A 10,078-nucleotide genomic window follows, 5' to 3' on the forward strand; every position below is an offset into this window, starting at 1 on the left:
GGTTTGGATCCCTCTCTAGCAGCGCAAAGTTGAACCCTTAAAAAAAACGCTTTAAATGCTCGCATTCTCTCGCCATACTCAAGCGCAAAAAGAGTGCTTGGCTGGTAGAATTGTCTCTTTGATGTTTTTGTTTTAAAAAATATTTTAATGTAATGGGAACTATCCATATTACATTTCCATGTGCTCGAGGTCATTGATCACATTGCAAAATGTGCTCAAAATGACCCACATAGTGAAACGTGTTCACAGTTTGAGAAATATCCAACGTCACAATTGATCATTTTGTTCAGCGTGTGTTTACAACTTTCATAAACAAAGCAGCGTGTTTACATTTCTTGAGAAATGTCCAACATGTACAGCAACAAATCATGTGATCGATGACTAGGTTGGACGAAAACATGAATAAAGATCGCTCCCATTCCTTACACCGAGACATGCCTTCGTGTTCATCAGTGTTGCTGTTGGCACGGGGCGCTTTGCTGAGCACGTCCAGTGTCCATTGCACAATATAAGAATTCGTACTTCTTTTTATTTTTTTTAAACCTTGAAAAAATCCCTAAATACTCATTGTACAGCGGTGCTCTGTGATGTGCCTTCAAGAGAGTTTGTCTCACGCTCGGCCTCAAGATTGCATAATTTGTCCAATCATTTCAATGGACAGGAAATCATGAAACGTGTCAGATTTTGTTTGAACAACTAATCGAGTGGCCTCCCCTTTGTTCATGTCGTGTCCACCAAAAACCCAATCAATAGCCTTTTCACGGGGTGTCCCAATCGTCACCTATTGTGTTTGGAGGTGTCACATTGCGAGGGGGCGGGGGCGGAATTTGGACACTGATTGCCTTGTAATTTAACTCTTGTACAAACAATAGCACACCTGGCTCTGTTTACAAAATCAGTACACATCTCATTCTTTTATTCACTGACACCATAACAACTTTAAATGAGACAGATGAGTTAATCGGCCCGTAGCCATTGCCTGGCACTAGAAGCGTGACCAAAAAATGACGTCAAAATGCCAGTCTTTTGCCACAAATGAAAACAAATCGTGAGTTGTATTCAATGAAATGACTTGTTTCCATGAGCACTACTAACGACAACTCACTAGGCGGTGCAAAAACCAAATAATGACGTCAAACTGCCAGTCTTTTTGGATTTCAGTGTCAGGTTATAACATAACGATGGCTACGCTAGAAGCCACAAAGACTTATAGCATGACGTCATTTTATAGGTTTTTGCACCGTCTTGTGAGTTGTCGTTAGTAGTGCTCTAGGAAACAAGTGATTCCGTTGGTTGTTTTCTTTTGCAGCCAAAGACTTGTCTTTTGACGTAATTTTTTGGTCTATGTCAAGTTAACGATGGCTACGGTCGGCCTCATAGTTTTTAAATGCTTATTATAAAGCTTTTTGGAATAGATGTGTGTAGTATCGCAATATAACATTTTACTCTGTCAGACTACGTTTTTGAAAGCGCTATTAAAAAAAAGTGCAAACACAATGATATAATGTAAACTGAACACATCGTACCTTCAAAATCTATTTTAACTTCCATGTGCTCAAAGACATTGGTCACATCACAAAATGTGCTCAAAATGACCTACATATTGAAAAGTGTTCATAGCCTTTTAAATATCTAACAACAGGATTTGGTCAGTTTATTGAGTTCGACAGATGGGGTATGTTTATAACTTTTGTAAACAACGCAGCATGTTTACATTTGTTAAGAAATATCCAACTGTTGGACAACAACAAATCATGTGATTGATGACCTGGTTGGACGAAAACTTGAATATAGATCGCCTCTATTGCGCCAAAGAGGACAGTAATACAAATCTTGGAAAGATTCATAGTATTCATAGAAGTGCAATAACGCCAAACCCCATGGGCATACTTTAAAGATTCAAACTGATTACGTCGTTACCTTTGATAAGGAGAATAGAAGGAGGGAGGGGGAGGGGAAGATGGGGAGGAGGAGTCTTCAGGGTAATAAAGTGTCAAAATGAACCGGATTGGCCCTAAAATTGAATTGGACCTGTGACTAAATCAATTCCCGAAAGCAAATTATTTTCTCCACCCCTTTTGATTTTGTCTTTTGTTGTGTACATTCAGCCCAAATGAAATACGAACACATACAACAACGCACATAAGCAAGTAATAGCAATTAGCACAAACGAACCATAAATTGAATTGCGATTGTAATACTCCATTCGTGTCATATCTATGTTTTACAACATGTCGATCTCCTCCCATTCCGCCACCTCTACTACGTCAGGGCTGATGTGTTACATATTTGAAATAATGAGGGGAAAAAAAGAAAGAAAAAAAAAAAGGGGGGGGGGGGAAAGAAAGATTCAAACAATAAAAATGCATATATAAAACAAAACAAACAAAAAATCCAATAAATAAAAACCAAAAAAAAAAAAAACAAAAAAAAACAAAACAAAAACAAAACAAAAAAAACAAAAAAAAAAAAACTAAAAGAAACCAAACAAACACACAGACAAACAAAACCCTAAAAATAAAAACGAACAAACAAACAAACGAGCAACCACCAAAATGCCGCGGTATCGTGGAGTCATCTGTACTTGCATTAAAAAATAAATCAGATTGACCCTTCAGGTGTAATGGGTTGTCTTCAGAGGACAAACAGAATTGGTACCATTTCATACAATGGGTGTCGCCAATAACGATTTGCTTTTTCTTTTCTGTGTTTTTTTTATTTAACAAAATTCTTTTTCTTTTCTCTCTTTTTCTCCATTAATTTATTATTTTGTTATTAACACTATCTTAACATTCGTCACTATTATATCTATTCACATCTGATTCTTGTGTGTTAATGTAGACATAACGCCGTGATCAAAGTTTTACTATCAGAGTCGACCATACAGATATTGACCACACTCAATGTCGCTTGACTTTGTAACAAGATGATGCTTTGTACCTCAGGTTAACACGCTCTGATTGTACCCTTAATTCATAGACACTCCCTCGTGTAAAATGACAATCAAATTGTTGTGGTTACTATTATCATCATCATCATCATCATCATCATCATTATTATTATTATTATTATTATTATTATTATTATTATTATTATTATTATTATTATTATTATTATTATTATTATTATTATTATCATTATCATTATTATTTTTATTTTTATTATTATTATTATTATTATTATTATTATTATTATTATTATTATTATTATTATTATCATTATTTATTATTATTATTATTATTATTATTATTATTATTATTATTATTATTATTATTATTATTATTATTATTATTATTGTTATTATTATTATCATTATTATTATTATTATTATTATTATTATTATTATTATTATTATATTATTATTATTATTATTATTATTATTATTATTATTATTATTATTATTATTATTATTATTATTATTATTATTATTATTATTTATTATTATTATATTATTATTATTATTATTATTATTATTATTATTATTATTATTATTATTATTATTATTATTATTATTATTATTATTATTATTATTATTATTATTATTAATTATTATTATATTATTATTATTATTTATTATTTATTATTATCTATTTATTATCATTATTATTATTGTTATTATTATTATTATTATCAGAATTCTTTTTGTTGTTGTACTACGTGAAAAACTATGTGATGAGAATATTGTTTTGCAAGATGCCTTATTATTTATCTGCGCCTGCCAAAACCAAAACTAACTTGTTTGTACCGTGAACACGCCTTGGGGTCATCGATGAAGAGATCAGACAGACAGATAAAAACACCTGGTCATTGATCACGTGATCAGTAGATCCCATCCCCTACCGTCGTCTGCCTGTTGTGCCGATTTGTGCCGAGTTATGTAGAGTTATCTGCACCTGGACAGGGAAATCCGACAGAGTTGTCTAAACTGTTGGTTTTGGCGACGCAGGAATCAATTTGTTTACGTGGATTCCATATCCCGGGGTGAAAATGAACATTTTTGGTTTACGCTGTTTTAAGACAGGATTAACCTATGTTTATTTATTATTACGATCTGTCTGGTGGCTTTTATAGATATGGAAATTACTGTATTTGATGGGTGAAAATATTCATAGGATTTCATCTCTAATTTATCTTTTAGGCGTAAACAAACGAATGCAAGCAAGGAATGATAATATACCTAGACAATGTGTTTCAAAAAGAATAAGGGAAATTTAGATATCACGCGACTTAATTTGAAAAAAAATAATAATTAAAGTAGCTTGGACCGACGTACACTTATTGGCAGGTCTGATACCCCAATTCATTATGGGCTCGTTGTTGTAATGGAAATATAAGAAAAATATGACGCAAAATATTGTTAGTAACAACAATGATCAACTAGGCCCATAATTACGTTCGGGTGTCAGTCCTGCTTATAATAATAATAATAATAATAATAATAATAATAATAATAATAATAATAATCTTTATTGTCCAAATTAAAGGCAATTCATGTGAGGTAAACAATGCTCAGTTTGGTTCATGGTATGAACATCAACACATTTACAAATACAGACACAGCCATACACGAACATACACGCTTGCACATTGTTTCTACACGTGTATACAAAAGAAATGAGCGTACATACAAACACATATACATACATACATACATACATACATGCAGACATACATACAAACCAGCATATCATCGTATATGCATGCCTACATTCATACATACATACATATATACATACATACATACATACATACATACATACATACATATATACATACACACAGACACACACACACAGACAGATAGAACGATACGATATATTTGCTGGGACAGCAGATAACCATATTATAAATATAGTGTCTTATATTAAGAAGAAGATGGCAATGATTGTGATGATGATGATGATGATGATGATGATGATGATGATGATGATGATGATGATGATGACTACGATAATGATGATGATGATGATGATGATGATGATGATGATGATGATGATGATGATAACGACGGCGGCAATGTCGATGATGATGATTCACGACACTGCTTCTCGTTATTTTCATTGGTTGTCTCATTTTTCCACAGAAGATTTGTTAATTAATTTTATGGCGGTTGGAATGAAGGTTGTCTTATGTCGATTTGTCCGACATTTTGCTTCTAGATACCGTCTTCCGGAGCGCAGAAGTTGGAATTTTTCGTTCAGCGGATGCCTCTTTTCGTTGATAATGTTAAAAGATTTCTTCTCAACTGCATTAATATAAGTTGTGTCAAGGCTTCTAAGGTCTGTGTTAATTATTTTTGAAGCCTCTCTGAGGGTTCTATGTAGTTTGGATTTTTCTTTTGTTCCACAGCTTCCATACCACGTTGTGATGCCAAACGAAACGATACTCAATATTAATGACTTGTAGATTTGTATCATGGTCTTTCTGTTCACATTGAAAGACCTTAATTTTCTGAGTATATACAAGCGCTGGTTACATTTTTTGATGACATTGTTGGTGTGCGATTCAAATCTTAGACTGTTATCTATAATTACACCAAGGTATTTAAACGTTTCAACAGTTTCAACCGCCTGATTGTTAATTTTTGTTATTTGTCTTGCTCTTTTTCCTATTTTTCTGTGATCAAACAGTTGTTCCTTTGTTTTTGTTACATTGAGCTCTAGACAGTTATCGGCACACCATTTGCTGAATTTACTAACTTGCTCAGTGTATTTAAATTCGGAGACGGAATCATTGAGCAGGCCGAGTATTGCGGTGTCATCAGCATACTTGATGAGTTGGCAGTTATCAAAGCTAGCCACACAATCGTTTGTATAGAGGATGTAAAGTAGAGGTGAGCTTACACACCCTTGTGGGCATCCGTTTGAAAGAGTTTTTACTGATGATATATTTGAGCCTACTCTGACATGTTGGGGCGATCGATGAGAAAGTTGTTATACCAGTTGATGAGGTAATGGGGAAGGTTTAGAGCATGCAGTTTACTAATTAATATGTTGGTTTTCATGGCATTAAAGGCAGACGAAAAATCGACGTATAGGATTCGGCAGTAGTTGGCGGGTGAAACATCCAAGTGATTTGATATTGAATGCATCACTGTGAGGAGTGCGTCTTCCACACTAAGATTTTGTTGGTAGGCAAACTGATATGGATCAAGTATGTGTTGGTCATATATAAATTGCAACAGCTCTCTTTTCAGAATCTTTTCCAGACATTTCATAATAATTGATGTTAAAGCAACAGGTCTATAATCATTCAGCTGAGTTGGTGGATTCTTTTTGGGTACTGGAATTATAGTCGATGTTTTCCATATAATTGGGATTTTCTGTTCATCTATTGAACGTTGGAAAATAGGCAAGAAAGGGACAGCTAGTTGGTTGTTACAGTTTGAAATGAGTTCCCCACTAAGTCCATCTGGACCTGGTGCTTTTTTCTTTTTACATAATTTAAGAACATTGATGACCGCCTCTTCTTCGATTTCTGGCGGAGGAGACGTATTTTTTGTTATGATATTAATTTTTGAAAGTACGTTGTCAATGGTGTCGAATCGACAGTAAAACTTATTTAATTCCTCGATATTCATATGTGTGTCATTGTTAAAATCTGTCTTTTTGTTGTTAACGCCACCCATTTCTTTAATCATCCTCCACGCCTGCGATGCATTTGAATTTTTAAGGTTTGTTTCCATTTTATCTTTATATTTACGTTTTTCTTCATAAATTACCCTCTTTAATTGTTTTTCTGCCTCGTGCTGCTTGTTTTTGTCCCCACTCATATGAGCGATTTTCTTCATATTTATAAATAACTTAACTCGTTTGTTGACCCAAGGTTTGTTGTTGTTAAATATTTTAATCCTTTTAGTGTCCACGCACAAATCACAACAGAAATGAATATAAGACGTGACAACATCAACCCACTCGTCCAGTGACATGTTATCAGACATGAGTTCATCCCATATTGTGCAGTCAAAACAACCTTGGAGTTTGTTTATATTTTCTGTTGACCAAAGACGAGTTTCTTTCACAATCGCTTTATGTTGTCTTAATTTAGTTTTGTAGGTTGGAATCAACAACACACTATTGTGATCTGAATTTCCTATTTTTACTTTTTGAACGCTTCTGTATGAATTTTTAATATTTGTATAGCACAGATCCAGGGTTTTATCTCGTCTGGTAGGAACAGAGACGTGTTGATAAAAAGAATTTATAGGAGGGCAGTGATTGAAATCACCAAGAATTATTACGGGGGCATCAGGATGTTTTCTTAAAAAATTAAATGATTCCTCCTCAATTACCCGTAAAGCTGTGTTAGCATTCGCATCAGGAGGGACGTACACAGCAATGACATAAATAAGTGGGAATTCCCGAGGTAAATAGTGGGGTCTAAGAGAGAGGGAAATGAGCTCGATGTCCTTTTCACATAATGAACGTGTAGTTCGACAGCAAGCACACGTCGGCTTGGACACATTTCTATTAGGCGCCCGTTGTGTCATAACATGTTTACATAAACCGTCACTGCTAATAGCCGAGTTCTCATTCACACCGGAGTCGACTGGGATAATGTGGGTAAAGCCATCAATCCAAGAGCAAAACTCCGTGTCTCGAATTTAAAATTGCCATAAATCTGGTCACTGACCACACTCAATATCGCTTTACAGATGACGAGACACCAAATTTCTCGGGTACATAGAAACTTGACCACTAACATAAGTAAAAAAGTCTCCCCGAAGCCTGAGATTGTAAAAAATACTGTACTTGCAAATTGATGGACACGGAACGTCTTCTCAAATAAATAGAATAGGTACTTACCATACAGTTTTTATGAACTTTTAGAACTCGTCACTTTACGTCAACAATACCTGATAACAGGAGACAAAGAAGTGGTTAAATATGTAAAAAAAAAAAAAAAAACCCAAAAAACAAAGAATATAATAAATAAAAAATAAATAAAATTTCCTTTATTCATCCCGTAGGGGAAATTTGTCTCTAGGGTCTATTCCAAGGGAAGACTGGAATAACCCAGGCGTCAGCCGCAGTGCAGCACCGCAAGGCGAGGTAACTTGCTCAAGGCCACACAGCGAAGCGGCAGATGATCGAACTCAGTACCTTTTGGGTACAAAGTGAAGAGCTACGCTGTCCAATAAAAGAACAGAAAAGTAAAAGCAAGCGGTCCTAAAACAACTGAAAAGGGAAGCATTGTCTCATTGGTGTGGGTTCCGATAGCCTCACAAACAAATGATATCAACCATGGAGGCAGTTTGTTTCCGCCCCCCCCCCCCCTCCCCCTTCCCCCTCTCCCCGACCATTCCGAGGTTATTGAGTTGATGGGTCTGTTAGATCTGGCGAAAAGTACTTTGCGATAGATTGATGTCCTATCCAAAGTGTACTACGCAATTGCTCCTGTTCGTTTAGCGCATGTTTTCAGATCCCGGATCTATTAGGCTTAGACTATGAAGAACTATCAACTTTATTTTTGTCATTACACCATACACAACGTGCACCTATTTTCATGTCTGATAACCGAGCGCAGTTATGGGCTTGATTTAACATTGCTTTTATGGAGTTTATTCTGCGTTGGTTAGAGAGTAAAACAATGGGCCCATAATAATACTCTTCAACAGTCATGTCGTCACTTCCCTCCTAATGACGCATGGTAACTTAGCAACTGGCTCTAAACTATCGGAACAATGGGGGACGCCCTTATGAAATACTTCTCCGACGAGCATAAAAGTGTATCCAGAAGATAAAAACATTATTTTTCTGATCATGTTTTGACTTTTACACATTCTGATAACAAGACATATGAAAAGTTCTAGCCAGCATGAAGAAAAAAAATTACCGATTTTCTTTGTTTAGAACCAAGATGGCCACAGTTGCTGGGCGACGTGACATCAGACTATTGAATCCAATTTGGGTTGTCAGACCCGTAAAATAAGTACAGATAGGTCATATACGATGATTATACAAACAGATAACGATGTCATGCTTTGTATGGATCTCAAAATGTATGCCACGACTCTATCACAGGCTTAGAACTTTTTCTGTGGGATTGTTAATGATTTCAATTGTGGTGTAAAAGGATGTTTTTTAAAAATCATCTTGTTATGATATAAATCATTGACTTAATTATCACTTAGTTGGTTTTTTAAAAATCATCTTGCTATGATATAATTTATTGACTTAATTATCATTAAGAAGTTAATACGATAGTATTTATAACGTATGATCTGTCATGATAAGACTGGATTGAAAACTAATGTTAGTAAGGGTAGAGAAGTCGTGACATCACACCTTCCTATCTTCCGGTTTAAAACTCATTGAAAGTGTCTTACCAGTCCTCCAGACAGAGCCTAACAATTAAAAGGTTAAATAGTGAATCATATGGTGGCAAAACTATTTTAGTTGCAGGATGTATAGGAATGTTCTTTGGAATATAGGGTTTAAGAAAGCGAGAATGTATTATATTTATTTATACTAGACAATAATATGTCATCACTTTGAAACCAGAAGGTCGGTTGTACAAGGTACACATATTTACAATCCTCCGGATGACTGGTTTCACACTTCCAATGAGATTGGAACCAGTATTTTGATATCACACTTTTGTTCCCGAGTACTACCCCAAGCAGCCGTACACTCATATAACGCCTTGTCACATTTGACTAGAAAATTCGAAATATCTATTGACGTTTAAAAAAAAAAGTGATAGTCCATACATGTAAAAGACTCTTTACTTCAGAGAAGTCTCTGGTCAAGTAATATTTCATAAGCTTTGAGTCATTAATAATATTTCACAAGTCTGTAGTTTGACCCCCATTCAGTTCGATTATTTTTTCGGGGTAAACTCCCAAGTCTACGAATCTGCTGACAAAACAGGGTTGGCTAATCATTTACATTAATTTTGCTGATTTGCACATTAAATTACTATCCTCTCCAATTCCTCGGGGAATTAACAATATCAGCTGTTAGCTAAAATAATTATAAAAATATTATAATAAAATAAAAAGATAATAATTTTTAAAACTATAGCGATCAAGACATTGTAAGGGGAACAAATCAAATTAATATTTTTTATACCATAG

The sequence above is a fragment of the Berghia stephanieae genome, chromosome 10 (assembly GCF_034508935.2).
Source record: "Berghia stephanieae isolate SIO BIC M18660-M18661 chromosome 10, UCSD_Bste_1.3, whole genome shotgun sequence".
NCBI lineage: Eukaryota > Metazoa > Mollusca > Gastropoda > Nudibranchia > Aeolidiidae > Berghia > Berghia stephanieae.